This window comes from Eubalaena glacialis, chromosome 4 (genome assembly GCF_028564815.1).
Source record: "Eubalaena glacialis isolate mEubGla1 chromosome 4, mEubGla1.1.hap2.+ XY, whole genome shotgun sequence".
NCBI classification, from domain to species: domain Eukaryota; kingdom Metazoa; phylum Chordata; class Mammalia; order Artiodactyla; family Balaenidae; genus Eubalaena; species Eubalaena glacialis.
Window position 1 is genome coordinate 126,730,822 of NC_083719.1, and position 17,093 is coordinate 126,747,914.

The 17,093-nt window shown below is 41.3% G+C and overlaps 1 protein-coding gene across 1 annotated transcript in view; it reads left to right on the forward strand.

The window, feature by feature from the left end:
* The first annotated feature begins 570 nt into the window (after positions 1 to 570).
* ARHGEF37 (Rho guanine nucleotide exchange factor 37) overlaps positions 571 to 17,093 on the forward strand; it is a 54,543-nt gene continuing 38,020 nt past the window's right edge. Inside the window, exons 1-2 of the mRNA XM_061188328.1 lie at positions 571 to 722; positions 1,463 to 1,586. The gene's annotated coding sequence lies outside the window, so the exon portion shown is untranslated. The remainder of the gene's footprint in view (positions 723 to 1,462; positions 1,587 to 17,093) is intronic.

The following is a 17,093-nucleotide window of genomic DNA, read 5'->3' on the forward strand; positions in this document are numbered from 1 at the left end:
CAGACACGCCCCAAGGGGGCAGGGACCTTGTCTGTTACGTTGACTGCTGAATACTTGGTGCCTAGAACAGAGTCCCACTCACTACTGTGAGTCATAGAAAAGGAAACTGGGGTGCAGGGAGACTGGCGGATTTATCTCAGATTGCGCAGAGTGCTCCCAAGAGAGCTAGGATAGGAACCCAGAAATCCTGCGCAGCCGGCACTCAGAATTAAAATCAAGGTCCAGCCCTAAAGTTTGGTGATTCGGCCAGGAGCACAGATATTCAGGGATCCTGGGGTCAACATTCCCACCGGATGGCCTAACTGCCGGTCCCTGTTTTGGTGCTGAGTAGCCCGAGGGAGGAGTAGGTGCCTAAATGAGAAGTCGCGGGTGGGTGGGTCACCGGGCGCAGCACTGACACTCACTTGCAAGGCTTCGCGCTGGCTGCGGGCCAGCGCACGGTAGTTGCTGCAGTCGCCGGGCCACCCCGGCTGGGACCCACTCCAGGGAGCGCCCAGTGGAAAACAACCTGCCTCCAGTTGGACAATTAACAAAGGCGCGAGCCGGGGCCGCCCCCTCTCGGCGCATGCACATACGCAGCGTGGGCAGAGCTGCGGCCCCCCGCGCCCTCCCTCGGAACAGCGCTCGCAGGCCCCAGCGCGGCGTGGGGCTGGGAGCCTGGCGCCTCTCCTTCCCTGGCTGCGCAATCGCCGGGGCGGTCGAGCTGGCACCTTGCGCGAGCGGTGAGTCCGCCCGGGTGATTGGGGCCGGTAGGGTCGCGGGAAAACAGCTGCTGATCAGATCCGGAAAGGGAGGTTGGGGGAGCGCGGGAGCTACGACGCCGGTCCGGGTTGCTTGGTAGCTAGCTTTGTGTCTTGAGTCTAATGGGAATGCAAGCAACCTGATCCAGCTGACCCAAGCGGGTCAGTTTACAGGTGGAAAACTGAGGCCCAGAGAGGTAAGCTGGCCTGGCATTGTTTATCCCTCTGCTTCAGTGTAGAATTGGGGGCGACTTTTTAATGACTCCATATACGTTAAAACAATGGAATAATACAAACAATGGTTAAAAAAAAAATCCTTGACAAGGAAAGTATAATTATAAATAGGGAGTCAAGGCCAGGGGAGAAGAGAAAGGAAATCTGTGGTCCATAGGTGAGCTGCCTGGGCCAACAGCCCTCAGAGAAATAGTGCCAAGACTGGGACTGGAAGCCAGAACTTCCCACCCCTGCCGCAGTGCTTCCTGGACAGCGAGCGCCAGGAACTTAGAGAATGGGGAAGCTGACAGCCTGCCCAGGTGCTGGCTCTTAACCTTCTTGGGATCACTGACTCCTTAAAAATCTGGGTCCCCTCCCCAGGGTTCACACATAATCTTGCACACAGTTTCGGATTTGACAGCAGGATGAAGCATTCCTGCTGTAAGGAATGACTGAAGGCTGGCACTCAGGCTGCACTGTTTCAGAGCAGTTTATTTGCTCCTTTAAAGGGAGGCAGCTGGTGATGGAGTGAGTTCCTGCTCTGAGTTCAGACAGCGTCCGACGCCCCTAGCTGCCTGATTTTGGACACATTGTTTAACCTCTCCAAGGACCAGTTTTCTTTGTAAACTTGAGGTAAGATTGCTTCATCTTTCATGTTGTCAGACTACAGATGAACGTTGAGCCCAGTGCCTCACTCGTAGTAGGAGCTCAATAAAAGGGCTGGCGCACACAACCCAGTGAGTCAAAGTCGTGCCAGTTAAGAAAGAGTGATGACCTGCGGGAAGTTGGGCTGTATCCGAAATAAAAGAAAAAAAAAATTAAAAAATTTAAAACATGCAAATATAAAGTCAGCCCTATTATGACTTATAAGCGGCTGCACATACCTTGGTGATAGTAACCTAAATAAGAGTGCACCTATTTAGAATAATGCACAACACTCAATATTTGACCCTAGCTCAAATGCTGAAAGTAGAAACTACCAGACATTCTTACAAGGACAGCTTATTGGGCCTCACATGCCCCTTTTGAATGGAGCCAGCATCTGTATAGTTGTTTTCAAATGAGAGGAAAGAGGAGGACATACATGGGAACCTGGGCGCCTCACTAATCTTGCCCAGAGATGGAGGCTCAGCTGAGTTTCTGCCAGGGTACAGGAGTTACTTGGCAGTTGGCTCACATCCCTCTTGGATCAGCAGCTTGCTGTGGTAAACAGTGCCTTGGTTGATTCTGTTCTAGAACAAATAAATGGCTTTTTATTTAACTGATTGGGGATGGGGGTTGTTTTGGGTGCTGTAACTGAAGCAAAATGGCATTTGTTGAGCTTGATTGTCCAAAGCCTGTTGCTTATTGACAGGCTTAAGCTCTTCAAAATCGATGGATCCAAAATTGTGAGGAGAGGGCCTGGGCAGGCCTACTTATCTATAAAAGGAACTGCCCTTACCAAATACTGTGTTGTCTCCTTTCTCTACCATTTTAGGCCTTGCCAATAGAGGCAGGGAAATATGGCCTAGGGCAAATAGCTGTTATTTAATTTGGGTTAAGACACACACTACCTGTCTGGTGGTTACATTCCTCTCTGTGTATTTATAAGGGGCAGTTTTTCCTCAGAGAGAGAAAGAAAGAGAGAATGTGTATGTGTATGTCTGGAACGTCTTTTGCCCTCTGTCTACTCAACCTCAAACAGTCATTTCTCAACCCAGAGAAGTCCTTTTTCTGCAAGCTTGGTGATTTTGGCACATTCCTTCCCTTGCTGGCTCTATTGCCTGATTTTGTTTCACAGTAGCTCTCTTAGAAAGTTGTTTTTGATGTGATCTTTAGGTTCCAAACTCTTGGTGTTCCATGGGACAACACAGAGCACACACAGTCATTCTCTTAGACAAAGGCTCTTACTTATTTGAAGGCAGTCCATGTACCCCTTCCGTGCGTTTGCCTCTCCAGACTCACTGTCTTCATTCCTTCAACTATTCCTTAGGAGGACAATAGTTAAGAGCAGACTTTCTCAAGAAATCTACAGAGCGCTTGCATCAGAATTACCTAGGGGCTTGTCAAAATGCCCCATCTGTGACCTACTGAATCAGAATCTTCAAGAGCGGGGGCAAGAATTTGCATGGCTAATAAGTGCTCCTGGTGGTTTTTGTGCACCTCTGGTTGCCTATGTGTGTGTTGGGGGGTAGGAGACTATTAATTATTTATACATTTCTGTATTGTTTGTCTAGTTATGTAATAAGTGAGAGCCTCTTTTGTAATTTTTTTTTTTTTTTTTTTTTTTGGCTGCGCCACAGGACATGTAGAATCTTATTTCCCCAACCAGGGATTGAACCCACGCCCCTTGCAGTGGAAGGGCAGAGTCTTAACCACTGGACCGCGAGGGAAGTCCTCTTTTGTAATTTAAGCAAACAAACAAAAACCCCATGATGTCCAAAGAAAATATATTGGTGGCAAATAAGCACTTGAAAAGATGTTCAAGATCATTAATCATTGGGGAAATGCACATTAAAACCACAAGCAGATAAAACTTCATACAAAGACTGGCTACATCAAGTGTTGACCAGGTTGCGGAACTCATACACTGTTGGTGGGAAAGTAAAATGGTACAACCACTTTTTAAAAGTATGACATTTTCTTTTAAAAATGTATACCTATCTGTGATCTAAACATTGCATTCCTAAAAAAAAAAAAAGTGAAAAATAAACATTGCATTCCTAGGTCTAGCTTTATTGTAATTGAGAAACAGGAAGCAACCAATTTTTTATCCAGTGCATAGATAAACTGTGGTATATTTATATAATATAATACTACTCAGCAATAAAAAGTAATGAACTATTGATACATGCTGCAACATGGATGAATGTCAAAATAATTTTGCTGAAAGGAAGAAGCCAGACAAAAAAGTGTACATACTATATAATTCCAGTTATATAAAATTCAAGGGGAGTTTCTGTCTCTTAGCTGACCTCAAATTTTGTTGTGGCTTCCAAGAGTTGTGTGTCTAACTCCACTTGTAACAGTGTCATTGGCAATTTGATCACTATTCTGCCAGCGTTCATCTGTGTCATTCATTCATTAATTCAATTAATTGAGCACCTACTATGTGCTAGATCTAGAGTAGACACTAGGTGATGCGTTGATGAATATAAGAAACATGGTCTTTGCCCTTGTGGAGCTTCTGCTCTATTGAATGAACCAGTAAAACAAATTGAATAGGAAACATAATTATTGGGGGAAAGGAGTGGTTCTTTGGAAGGGGGATGACTTTCAGGGAAGACTTGTCTGGGTTTCGACAGAGGAATAAAGCAGTCAATTTTATGTTTTTGAATGACCACTCCACTCTGGTGCTGTGTATGCATCCAGTCAGGAGGCTGTTGTACTGATTCAGGAGAAAAATGGTGGAGGTTTAGGCTCAGGTGGTCTTAGAGATGGGAAGCACCGAAAGAACTAATGGCTATCCTTAATGAAACAGGGCAGATCCCAGAGGTTGACACTGACCAACACTCTTTGAATTTGGCATTTCATCAGTTTTTAGTCCATATTATTGTCCTATTGCTTCCCCATCGCCACATCTTATTCCATTACCTCATCTTTTTCCTTATTTGTAAGGATGTCACGAGAGACCAGCAGTACCTTCCTAGTCCAGTTACACTAGCCTGTGGTATTCCTTTGATCTGCTGATCTAGTCAGCTTTCATTAAGGGAATGAGGATAGTCTGGCATGACCTGTTTGTCTTTTTTCTGTTAACCTATGCTGGCTCTCAGTGATGTCTGTTTCACAGACAGATGGTCTTTCCAAGGGCTGATAGACCATCCGTTTTAATCAAGTGGCAGAAGCCCAACTCAGAGTGGTTTAGGCCACAGTGGGGTGGGGAATGAAAATGTGTTAGCTCACATAAAAAAAAATCCAAAGGGAATCAGTCTCCATCATGGCTGGATTAAGTAATGCCATCAGGGCTTAGTCTCATGGTCTCTCCATCTCTCAGCTCCATTTCTTTGTTATTAGCTGCATTGTCAGGCTCTGCTGGGTAGTTCGTATTACTTATTATTATCATCATGATTAGCTGTTCTCACCATCTGCTTGAATATGATCAGCCAAGTGTCCTTAGACAACTTCATCCCTCTGATCCATGGTCATGCTACTCTTTCCAGTTTAACAGTAATAGTAACAAAAACAACAGCTACCATTATTGAAAGCTCACCACGTAGCAGACACTCTGCTATACACTTTACATGGATTATTGTATGAAATCTTATAACAACCCTATAAGGAAGGTTATATAATTATCCCAGGAAAGCCAGCTGATTGATCGCAGAATCAGAATTTGAAATCAGGTTTTCTGGCTCCAGGGTCTAGGCTCCTAACCTTCATAGTGACCCCTGCAGTCACTCTTTAGGGCTAAGAAGAGGAAAGCAAAGCCATCAAATAGAGTGCCTATTTTTTACTTTTTCTGAACATGAATGTTAAAATTTAGTTGGCAGTCATAGTAGGGGCAGAGCTGTGGAGGTTATTCTTACAATTTTGTTAATCCCAGACGCTTCTGTGTTTTAGAGTTCTGGAAGCTCTTTGTACAGGACCCACCACTCTGACTCTTGTATGTATCTTTATAAACGAGGCTTATTAGCCAGGATCCCTATGTGGCCATTCTCATTTCTATAGGTATTTCCTCCCTTTATTCTTCAGCAGGGTCTTTTGTTAGCATGATGTTTAACTTCACCTTCAACAGTCTTCCCATGAACCCTAATCCCTAGAGGTTTTACTTCCTTTTTTTTTCCTTAAATGTTTCAGTTGACCTCCCTCTGTAACCTGGGGTGGGAGCCTGATGGATGTTCATCTTTTCTTGCCATGACATTTTACCTTCTGAAAGAACTTTTAAGATGATGGTTTCACTTTCCTCTGGGATCTGCTTACTTCCATTCACTTTCTTTCTCTTTCTTTCTTTCTTTCTTTCTTTCTTTCTTTCTTTCTTTCTTTCTTTCGTTGTTCTGGGTCTTAGTTGCAGCAGGTGGGCTCCTTAGTTGTGGCTCAAGTGCTCCTTAGTTGCAGCACTCAAGCTCTTTAGTTGTGGCATGCAAACTCTTAGTTGCAGCATGCATGTGGGATCTAGTTCCCTGACCAGGGATGGAACCCGGGCCCCCTGCATTGGGAGCACAGAGTCTTAACCACTGAGCCACCAGGGAAGTCCCTGTCTCCATTCACTTCTTTTTTTTTTTTAAAGAGTAACCACCTCTTTTTTTAATATAAATTTATTTATTTTATTTATTTATTTTTGGCTGCATTGGGTCTTCATTGCTGTGCGCAGGCTTTCTATAGTTGCAGTGAGCGGGGGCTACTCTTTGTTGCGGTGCATGGGCTTCTCATTGCGGTGGCTTCTTTTGGTGCGGAGCACAGGCTCTAGGCACGCGGGCTTCAGTAGTTGCGGCATGCAGGCTCAGTAGTTGTGCCCTATGGGCTCTAGAGCACAGGCTTAGCAGTTGTGGCGCACGGGCTCAGTTGCTCCACGGCATATCGGATCTTCCTGGACCAGGGATCGAACCCGTGTCCCCTGCATTGGCAGGCAGATTCTCAACCACTGTACCACCAGGGAAGCCCTCCATTCACTTCTGATTGGTCAGAATTAGGTTCAGAGTATCATTTCCCTTGTTACTTCTGCCTTAAAAGGGGTGAAATCATCAGGATGTCCATAACATTTACTTAGTCCCTCTGCTTTTAGTGGAACAAAACTTGGAGCAAATAACCAGATATTTTAAATGCCCTATCCTTACTGGGCATATACTCAGAGAAAACCATAATTCAGAAAGACACATGCACCCCAATGTTCATTGCAGCACTATGTTTTCAAAAATTTATTTATTTTATTTTTGGCTGCATTGGGTCTTCGTTGCTGCGTGCGGGCTTTCTCTAGTTGCGGTGAGCGGGGGCTACTCTTCGTTGCGGTGCGCGGGCTTCTCATTGCAGTGGCTTCTCTTGTTGCGGAGCACGGGCTCTAGGTGCACAGGCTCAGTAGTTGTGGCTCGCAGGCTCTAGAGCACAGGCTCAGTAGTTGTGGTGCATGGGCTTAGTTGCTCTGCGGCATGTGGGATCTTCCTGGACCAGGGCTCGAACCAGTGTCCCCTGCATTGGCAGGCGGATTCTTAACCACTGCACCACCAGGGAAGCCCTCATTGCAGCACTATTTACAATAGCCAGGTCATGGAAGCAACCTAAATGCCCATCGACAGATGAATGGATAAAGAAAATGTGGTGCATATATACAATGGAATATTACTCAGCCGTAAAAAGGAATGAAATTGGGTCATTTGTAGAGACGTGGACATGGATGGACCTAGAGACTGTCATACAGAGTGAAGTAAGTCAGAAAGAGAAAAGCAAATATCATATATTAACGCATATACGTGGAATCTAGAAAAATGGTATAGATGAACCAGTTTGTAAGGCAGAAATAAAGACACAGATGTAGAGAACAAACATATGGACAGCAAGGGGGGAAAGTGGTGGGATGAATTGGGAGATTGGGATTGACATATATACACTAATATATATAAAATAGATAACTAATAAGAACCTGCTGTATAAAAAAAAATAAAATTACAAAAAAAAAGAAAGAACCCCAGGGCCATTTCCAAAATTAAATAAAACAAAACAACAAGAAACAAAAACAAAAAAATAAGTGCCCTATCTTTATTGTAGAGCCCTTTTTTCCCCCCCTTTAACTTTGTATCCTCACAGTCCAGAAAAATGCTTGGCATGGAATAGCTACTCCAAATATTTGTTGAATAAATGTGTGAATCCCCAAATTATTCTGTGCGAGTGTGGACAGAGGAGGAGAGAGGAGAAGAGAATTAACTGTTCTATCCTATCCTAGAGTCAGAAGCAGTCACTGCATAACATTCAACAAACATTTTTTTTTTTAGTGCCCACTATGTGCTAGACTGATTTTAGTTCTTAATTGCTTATCACAGGGCATCAAAGAGATCTCAGGACTGAGCATGGACTGGACTATATTGAAAGACATATTTTCCCAAATATATTCTCCAAGATAAACCTCTGTATCAGACCAGACCAGGAAATGGAACAAAGGCACCCAGCCTGCTCTCCCAGGCTTTTAAGCTGCATTTGTCCTGAGAGTGTTGCAAAGATAGTGGATAACTTAAGCTATCTAATATTTCGTTTGTTTTTAACTTTTTACTTTGAAATAAGTATAGGTCAGCATGAAGTTCCAAGGATAGTACAGAGAGGTTATGTGTATCTTCACCAGGTTCCTCCAGTGGTTACGTCTTATCTCAATAGCACAATATCAAAGCCAGGAAATTGACATTGATATAATCATGTGTTTGATTGTTAGATGTTGTTTTATCACGTGTGTAGATTTCTGTAACCACCGTTTCAATTAAGATGCAGATCTATTCTATCACCATGAAGTTCTTCCTGTGCTGTTCCTTTATTGCCACACCCAGGTGCCCACCACCGTCATCCCTAACCAGGTGGCCACTAATCTGTTCTCTGTCTCTATAATTTTAGATGTTTTATAAATGATCACACAGTAAGCTTTTCAGGTTGTTCTTTTTTCAGGCAGCACAACTGGATGATTCTTGAGGATATCAGTTCATCCCTTTTTATTTCTGAGTATTCTGTGACCTTAGATATACAACTTTTTTTTTTTTAGCCATCCACCTATTAAATTCACTTAATAAAACAACATTTTGGTTGTTTTCAGTTTTTAGCTATTACAAATAAAGCTTTGATGAACATTCGTAGACAGGTTTTTGTATAGGCATAAGTTTTCTTCCTCTGGAATAGATGCCCTGGGGTGTGATTGCTGGTAAGTGTATGTTTAGTTTTTAAAGAAACTGACAAACTATTTTCCAAAGTAACTGTACCATTTTACATTCCCATCAGCAATGTATGAGAGATCCAGTTTCTCCGCATCCTTGCCAACATTTCGTATTATATAATATTTTTGAGGGTAACAGCTTTATTGAGATATAATTCACATCATATAATTCACCTTTTTTTTTTTGGCCACGCCGCATAGCATAGCATGAGGGATCTTAGTTCCTGACCAGGGATCGAACCTGCGCCCCCTGCAGTGGAAACGCAGAGTCTTAACCACTGGACCGCCAGGGAAGTCCCTAATTCACCCATTTAAAGTGTACAAATCAATGGTTTTTAGTATATTCACTGAGTTGTGCAACCATCACCACTAATAAGTTTAGAACGTTTCACCATCCCCAAAAGAAACCCAGCCACCACACTCCAAATCATTATCCCTTCAGCCCTGGAAACTACTAATCCACTTTCTGTTTCTATAGATTTGCCTATTCTGGACATTTCATATAAATAGAATCATCAAGTATGTGGTCCTTTGTGGCTAACTTCTTTCATTTAGTGTAATGTTTTCAAGATTCATTTATGTTATAGCACACATTAGTAGTTCATTCCTTTTCATTGCCAAATAATATATTTTTAAAGAAATAAAAATGTGTTTCTTTCCATTACATGGGCTATAAACTAAGAGAATAACAAAATGCTGCTACGGAGAAGTTCTGCCAGGCCTGCTTGGAGGTCTGGATTGCAGTTAACCTATGTGCTATTTTAAATATTTAGCAGTTCTCTATGAAGTATTACTTATGGTTTTTGTTTATTTAGCAACAGTTCTGAGTAGTGGAACCTGAGTAGCTCTCCTGAAATCCGATTGGGATCTTTCTAGAAAAGCAATGCACTGGGTGATGAATGTCAGTGATTCAGGCCAGGGACAGGTCAGCAGGCCAAAGGCAGCGTTCAGGAGCTGGACTAGAGCTGTGCATCAGATATGTTCCAGGATCTTTCTGGGCCTTCTGCCTTCTGAACAACCTTGCTCTCGCCAAGCACCTGTATATAAGCACTGATCCATGGGTCAGTGCTTATGACCCAGGACAGAAACTTCTGCTGCTAATACATGAAAAGGACCGTTTATATATGCAAATACATATTCGTATATGTATCAGCATTGTGAGACAGAGAGGAAGACACAATGAATGGGTGCTCATCTTGTCTCCAAGAGCTTAGTGTCTAGCCAGGAAGATGAGGCATAGCCCTGAGTAACCTGAGTACAGGGCTGAATGGGATGCATGTCACTTTAAATATTAGGAAATATTTTAACCGTCCAGAAAAGAACAAAGAACAAAGCAACAAATGCCCATGTTCTTACTACCTAGCTTTGTTTAATTTTAACATTTTTGACATATTTGCTTCAGTTTTTTAAAAACCAAATAAAACATCTCAGATACTCAGCAATGAAAAGGAAGGACCTATTGATAACACACAACAGCTTACATGAATCTCCAAGGAATTATGCTGATTGAATAAAATCAGTCCCAGAAGGTTATGTATTATATGATTCAAGTATACATACTGTGTGATTTACATACATTCTTTTTTTTTTTAAATAAACTTTCATTTTATTTATTTATTTATTTATTTTGGCTGCATCATGCAGCTTGTTGGATCTCAGTTCTCTGACCAGGGATTAAACCCTGGCCACGGGAGTGAAAGCGCCGAGTCCTAACCACTAGACCACCAGGGAACTACCTACATACATTCTTGAACTGACAAGAGTATAGAAATAGAGAACAGATTCTTATTTGCTGGGGGTTAAAGATGGGATGGGGCTGGAGCCAAGTGGGTAAAAAGGCAACATGAAGGATCCTTAAGATGGAACTGTTCTGCATCTTGACTGTATTGGTGTCACCATCCTGGCTGTGAGATTGTACTATAGTTTTGCCTAATGTTGTCACTGGGGAAGTTGGGTAAAGGATACACAGAACCTCTGTATTATTTCTTACAACTGCATGTGCATCTCTAATTATCTCAGAATTAAAAGTTTAACTTAAAAAACCCCTCAGATACCATTATGTCCCCTTTGATACTCTCCCCAATTCTATTCCTCTAGCTCCCTTTCCAGAGGTTACTTTTATCCTGTGTGGATGGAAATAATCAATAAACAAAATATAATAGGAATAAAAAAGAGTTTTATTTGGGCTAAACTGAGGAATATAGCCTGGGAGACAGCCTCTCAGATAACTCTAAAGAGCTGCTCCAGAGAAGCATGGTTTTCAGCACAGTTTTACATTATTATGTCAGAACAAAGAACATCAAACAAGTCAGGAATATATTCCTTCAAGGTTTCAAAAAAACAGATCAGCATGTACGCAGTGAGTCAGTATGACCTTGGCTTCTGGGAAAGGAGTCTTATCATCAAAGCAGTACCAGCATTGGTGTTCTAGGAAAGGAGGCATTTAATCTTTATTTTTAACATGGACATTCTTTACTTGTGATCATTGTGCCCTTTTCTTTAATAATTAAAGCAGATATGACAGTGTATGTCAGATAGGCCACAAACAGGCTGTTTTAGTTAGCAGAAAATCAAGTTAAATCATGTATAAGCCAGAATGACTTCGCTATACCTCAATATGTGAAAATTTCTTTAATCACCTGGATTTATTGCTAACCACTTCCATGAAAAATTTAATACCTGTACTACATGTGTATGTGTCCCTAAACAATATCTAGCATTGTTTCACATATTTTAAACTTTTAAAAACTTAAAAATTTTATTATTATTTTTTTCTTTTCACATTTTAAACTTTTAAAAATAGTGTCATACTCTGTGTATCCTTCTGGGACTTGCTTATATATATTTTTTCCTGTTTACAGTGTTTGTGAGGATATCCGTATTGATACATGAATCTATAGTTTATTTACTTTCAGTGTTGTTCAGAATTCCATTATATGGCTATACCACAAGTATTTATCTACTTTCATTGGAGCTTTTAGTTTTTTTCTAATTTTTTGTTATTTCAGCAGTGCTGCAATGAGCCTTCATGTCTACATTTCTTGTGTGTATGTGGAGAGTTTCTTGAAGGCGGGGTATACCTAGGAGTAGAACTCCTTGGCCTGACAGTGTGTGAATTTTCAACTTTTCTAAATATTGCCAAGTTGCTCTTTAGAATGGTTGCAACAATTCACATTATCATACCAGTATATGAGATTTCCCATTCATCTGCAGTCCTACCAACATTTTATTTTATTTTCATACTTTGCTGATCTCTTGGGCATGGAATGGTATCTCATTGTGGTTTTGTTTTGTTTTGTTTTGTTTTGCTGTACCACACAGCTTGTGGGATCTTAGTTCCCTGACCAGGGATTGAACCTGGGACCTCGGCAGTGAAAGCATGGAGTCCTAACCACTGGATTACCAGGGAATTCCCTTATTATGGTTTTAATTATTCGCATTTGCCTAGTTAAGAGTGAATTGAACATCTTTTCATTTGCATATTAGCCATTAACATTTCTTCTTTTGTGAATTAACTTTTCGTGCTGGTATTAGCCAGGATTTAGTTGGAGATAACACAAAACATTCTATTTTAACCAGAAGGGATTTAAAAGAGGGTCTTGGGACTTCCCTGGTGGTCCACTGGTTAAGAATCTGCCTGCCAATGCAGGGGACACGGGTTTGATCCCTGGTCCGGGAAGATCCCACATGCCACTGAGCAACTCAGCCTGTGCGCCACAACTACTGAGCCCGTGCTGTAGAGCCCACAAACCACAACTGCTGAGCCCACGTGCTGCAACTACTGAAGCCTGCACACCTGGAGCCCGTGTTCCACAACAAGAGAAGCCACTGCAGTGAGAAGCCCGTGCACCTCAACAAAGAGTAGCCCCCACTTGCCGCAACTAGAGAAAGCCCGCACACAGCAACGAAGACCCAGCGCAGCCAAAAATAAATAAATAAATAAATAAAAATTCAAAAAATAAATAAATAAAAGAGGGTCTTAGGAGCTTACCAAATTGGTGGCAAATTTGGCAAGCTTACCAAATTGCCTGGAGAAGCAGTCCACAGAATGGGCCTTAGAAATGAATCCCAGGGACTTCCTTGGTGGTCCAGTGGTTAAGACTCTGCACTCCCAGTACAGGGGGCACGGGTTCAATCCCTGGTTGGGGAACTAAGATCCCGCATGCTACACGGTGTGGTCCCCCCCCAAAAAAAGTAATAATACAATAATACAGCTCCAAAGCTGCTACAAAGAAGCCACTACCCTCTGTAACAATCCAGAAACTGAAGAATTGGGAAGCTGCTGCCCCTGCTGCTATTTTCAAGATTCTATGACTTTAGCTACAATCTGTTGCCAGAACTATTGATTTCAGAACAATGCAGTACCTGCCCCATTAAATAGTTACTTCAAGCATCACTTCTCTTCCTACTTACCTAATTTCTAAATTCTGGCTCACATGAGATCATCTGGTTGGTGGAATCTTAGAATCTTAGCTGTAAGGGAGTCTGGAAAGCTGTGTTTTAGCTCTCCAGTTTCAGCATTACAGCAAGATCTCATAGGAGGAGGTTAAAATTGACACTAAATTAACTTAAACACTGTATTTGCAACCATATCCTTTGCCTATTTTTCTTACAGATTGCCTTGTTTTAATGATTCATAGAAGTTCTTTATATAGTCTAGGTATTAAACTTTTGTCGGTTGTATTCACTACAAATATCTTCTGATCTAAGGCCTCTCTTTTTCTTTTGATTTTAGAATTGTTTATGAACAGAACATTCCAATATTATTGTAGTCAGATTTATCAATTTTTTCTTTTGGGGTTTGTACATTTTATGTCTTGTTGAAAAAAATCCTTCTTATCTAGAGAGTTTAAAAAAATATTTTCCCGTTTTCTTCTAAGAATTTAGAGTTTCACATTTAACATTAGGTCTTTAATCCATCTGGAGTTTATTTGGTGTGTGCTGTGGGATTGCATTTGTTGATTTTTTTTTTTATAGGGGAAGCCAGTTATCTCATGGACCATCCTTTTCCCAGTGACTTATAATGACACTTATGTCATATATCAAGTTTCCATATTTACTGTGGTCTGCTTCTGGGCTCTCAAATCTGTTCTACTGATCTGTTTGCCCCTGTGTCAATACTATACTTTTAAATTATTATGACTTTCAAATGTATCTAGATATCTGGTAGGACAGATCCCCCCACCTTGTTCTTCAGAATTGCCTTAGTCATTCTGAGCCTTTTTGTCCATATATATTTTAGAATCATTGTATTATGTTCTACTAAAAAAACCCCAACCCCCCAAACCCTATTGGGAGTCTTATTGAAATTGTATTGAATCAGTTTGGGTCAATTTTCATCTTTATGATATTAACTTTTCCTATCCATGAACATAGTGTATCTCTACTTGTAACTAGTTCTTTTTTGTGGTTTTGTTTTTGTTTTTATTTCTTCAGGCTGTGCCATGTGGCTTGTGGGATCTTAGTTCCTGACCAGGGATCAGACCTGGGCCCCCTGCAGTGGAAGCTCAGAGTCCTAACCACTGGACTGCCAGGGAATTCCCAACTAGTTCTTAAATATATTTAGATAAAGGTTGATAATTTTCTTCATAAAGATCTTGTACATCTTTTTTTTTTTTGGATGCGTAGCTTGTGAGACCTCAGTTCCCCAACTAGGGATTGAACGTGGGCCACGGCAGTGAAAGCCTGGAATCCTAACGACTAGGCCACCAGGGAACTCCCCATCTTTTGTTAAATTAAGATATTTAGGAAGGAATAAATATTATGTGTTATTATTAAATCTTTTTATTATTCTGCTATTTTTCCTTAAATTGCACTCTTAAAAATTGTTGTTGGTATACACAGGAATATGATTTATTTTTGAATATTGATCTCCAGCAAAATTGAGGAGTTCTCACTTTTTCTTACATTTAGTTCTTAGTTCACTTCAAAGCTGTAATTTAAAGAGATGGATAGTTCTACATTTGTGATGAGAAAGAGAGACAGGTGATTCTGCAATGTTTGTTATGAAAAGCAGCCTGTCCTCTTCTCTTTCCTGCTCCAGCCACTACCAGGCAATTCCTTCTGTTGTTTTTAGCTGATTGTTTTATAACACACATGTACTGCTCCTTCTTGAGCTTTTGATTTAGACATTGTTCTTTGATTTCCACTATGGACGATGAGGCTTTAGCTCATTTTTTCTCCCTCTCCATCACCCTGTCCTCTCGGTACATAATATGAATTAGATCACTTATATTATTACTTGTGTAGATTCTATTTATAACTGAATCGGGTAGTGACACATAATTTTATCTTTTCTGCACAATTTTTTGTTATAAAAATTGTTACAACAATTGTTTTGTTTTTATTTGTTGGTTTGTTTCTTAGTTTCGTATGTCTTATCTGTGTAATTTTAAAAAAAAATATTTATTTATTTAGGCTGCACCGGGTCTTAGTTGTGGCATGCAGGATCTTTAGTTGCAGCATGCAGGCTTCTTAGTTGCGGCATGCTGACTTCTTAGTTGCAGCATGCGGACTCTCAGTTACAGCATGTATGCAGGATCTAGTTCCCGACCAGGGATCGAACCCGGGCCCCCTGCATTGGGAGCACAGAGTCTTACCCACTGGACCACCAGGGAAGTCCCCGTCTGTGTAATTATGCCTAAATAAGGACCATATTCTCTACTGATTCAATAAACTTGTTCTCAAGACATTCTAATACTCTAGCCCAGACTGTTTGCTGTCTGTCTGTCACCAACAGTCAAACTTAGAATTTCCTTTCACCTATCCTAGGGATTTCCTCAGCCTCTCTCACATATTAGATTACCAGTTCTCTGTATCTTGTGTTGTGATTTGTTTCTTTATTTTGGTGGAACATAGTTTCCTGACAAGGAAACTATAAGGTAAATTCTCCAGGACGTCAAGGTTCTAAAATTTTCTCTCAGTGTGTTTCGATGTGATTTTTTTTTTTTTAAACTTATCCTGCTTGGGACTTGTACTTCCTAGACCTAAGAATTCATCTTTTATAAATTCTGGACAACTATGAGTCTCATCTCTTCATATATTGCCTCTTCTCACTCTGTTTATTCTTGTCTTCTGGAACACAGATTTGGTACATGATCTTCTTATTTCAATATCCAGATCCCTTAATTCTCTTTCATATTTTCCATGATTTTCTCTTTCTTTTTAGCAGTCTGGATAATTTCTTTGGATCTATCTGCCCCTTTACTATTTCTCGTTCCTAAATGTTTAAACTGTCCATTTAGTTTTTAATGTCAAAGACTAAATTTTTAATTTCTGTAAGTTCTGCCTGGTGCTTTAAAAAATCATACGGGTCTTTATTTTTTGTATGTCTTTTCTTTTCCTACTTATTTTATAGTTTCTATTTGATAGTTTGATTATCTGATGTTCTTGGAGTCTAATCCTGCTCTGTTGTCTCTGATGATGCTCACTTCACTGGAGTTCTTGTAATTTTGGATTTTGAGCTCATCTTCAGGACAGGGTTATCTCTTGGAGTACCATGTGGCCTAGGTTAAGGATGTGTCCTCCTGGAGACATTTTATTTTTTCTGTGGGTACTCATAGTAGCACTATTCCAGGACTTGTTTTTTTGTTTATTTATCAGCATTGAGCTCCTTGGACCACATGTGTAGTATACATTTGAACCTACAACCCAGTGAAAGCAGGCCTGTTGTTATAAATTTTCAGAAAGGACTTTTTCCTTTACTCAGGACCCAAGCCAAGATGCAGAAACATCTTTGTCATCTTCTGTGTGGGTAGGGAGACTTTTTTTTTCTAATCCACCACTTCACTGGTGTGCTTGAGGGATCCCAGTTCTGGGGAGGAGCTTGCTTCCTGATTCTGCCTGGGCACTGATGCCCAAGTCTCTGCATCACAGAGCTGGGCAGTGCCCTCTTCCCTGCCCATCCTGTCCACTTTGGCTACAGCTGCATCAGCTTAGCTGCTCCTAATCTGGTTTTCAGTTCCCTGTTTGGGGATCCCTGCTGATTTCCTTTACTTTCTTTCTTTCTTTCTTTTTTTTTTAATTTATTTATTTGTGGCTACGTTGGGTCTTCGTTGCTGCGCGCAGGCTTTCTCTAGTTGCGGTGAGCGGGGGCTACTCTTCGTTGCAGGGCGCGGGCTTCTCATTGTGGTGGCTTCTCTTGTTGCGGAGCACAGGCTCTAGGTGCGGGGCTTCAGTAGTTGTGGCTTATGGGCTCTAGAGCGTGGGCTCAGTAGTTGTGGTGCACGGGCTTAGTTGCTCCGTGGCATGTGGGATCTTCCCGGACCAGGGCTCGAACCCACGTCCCCTGCGTTGGCAGGCGGATTCTTAACCACTGC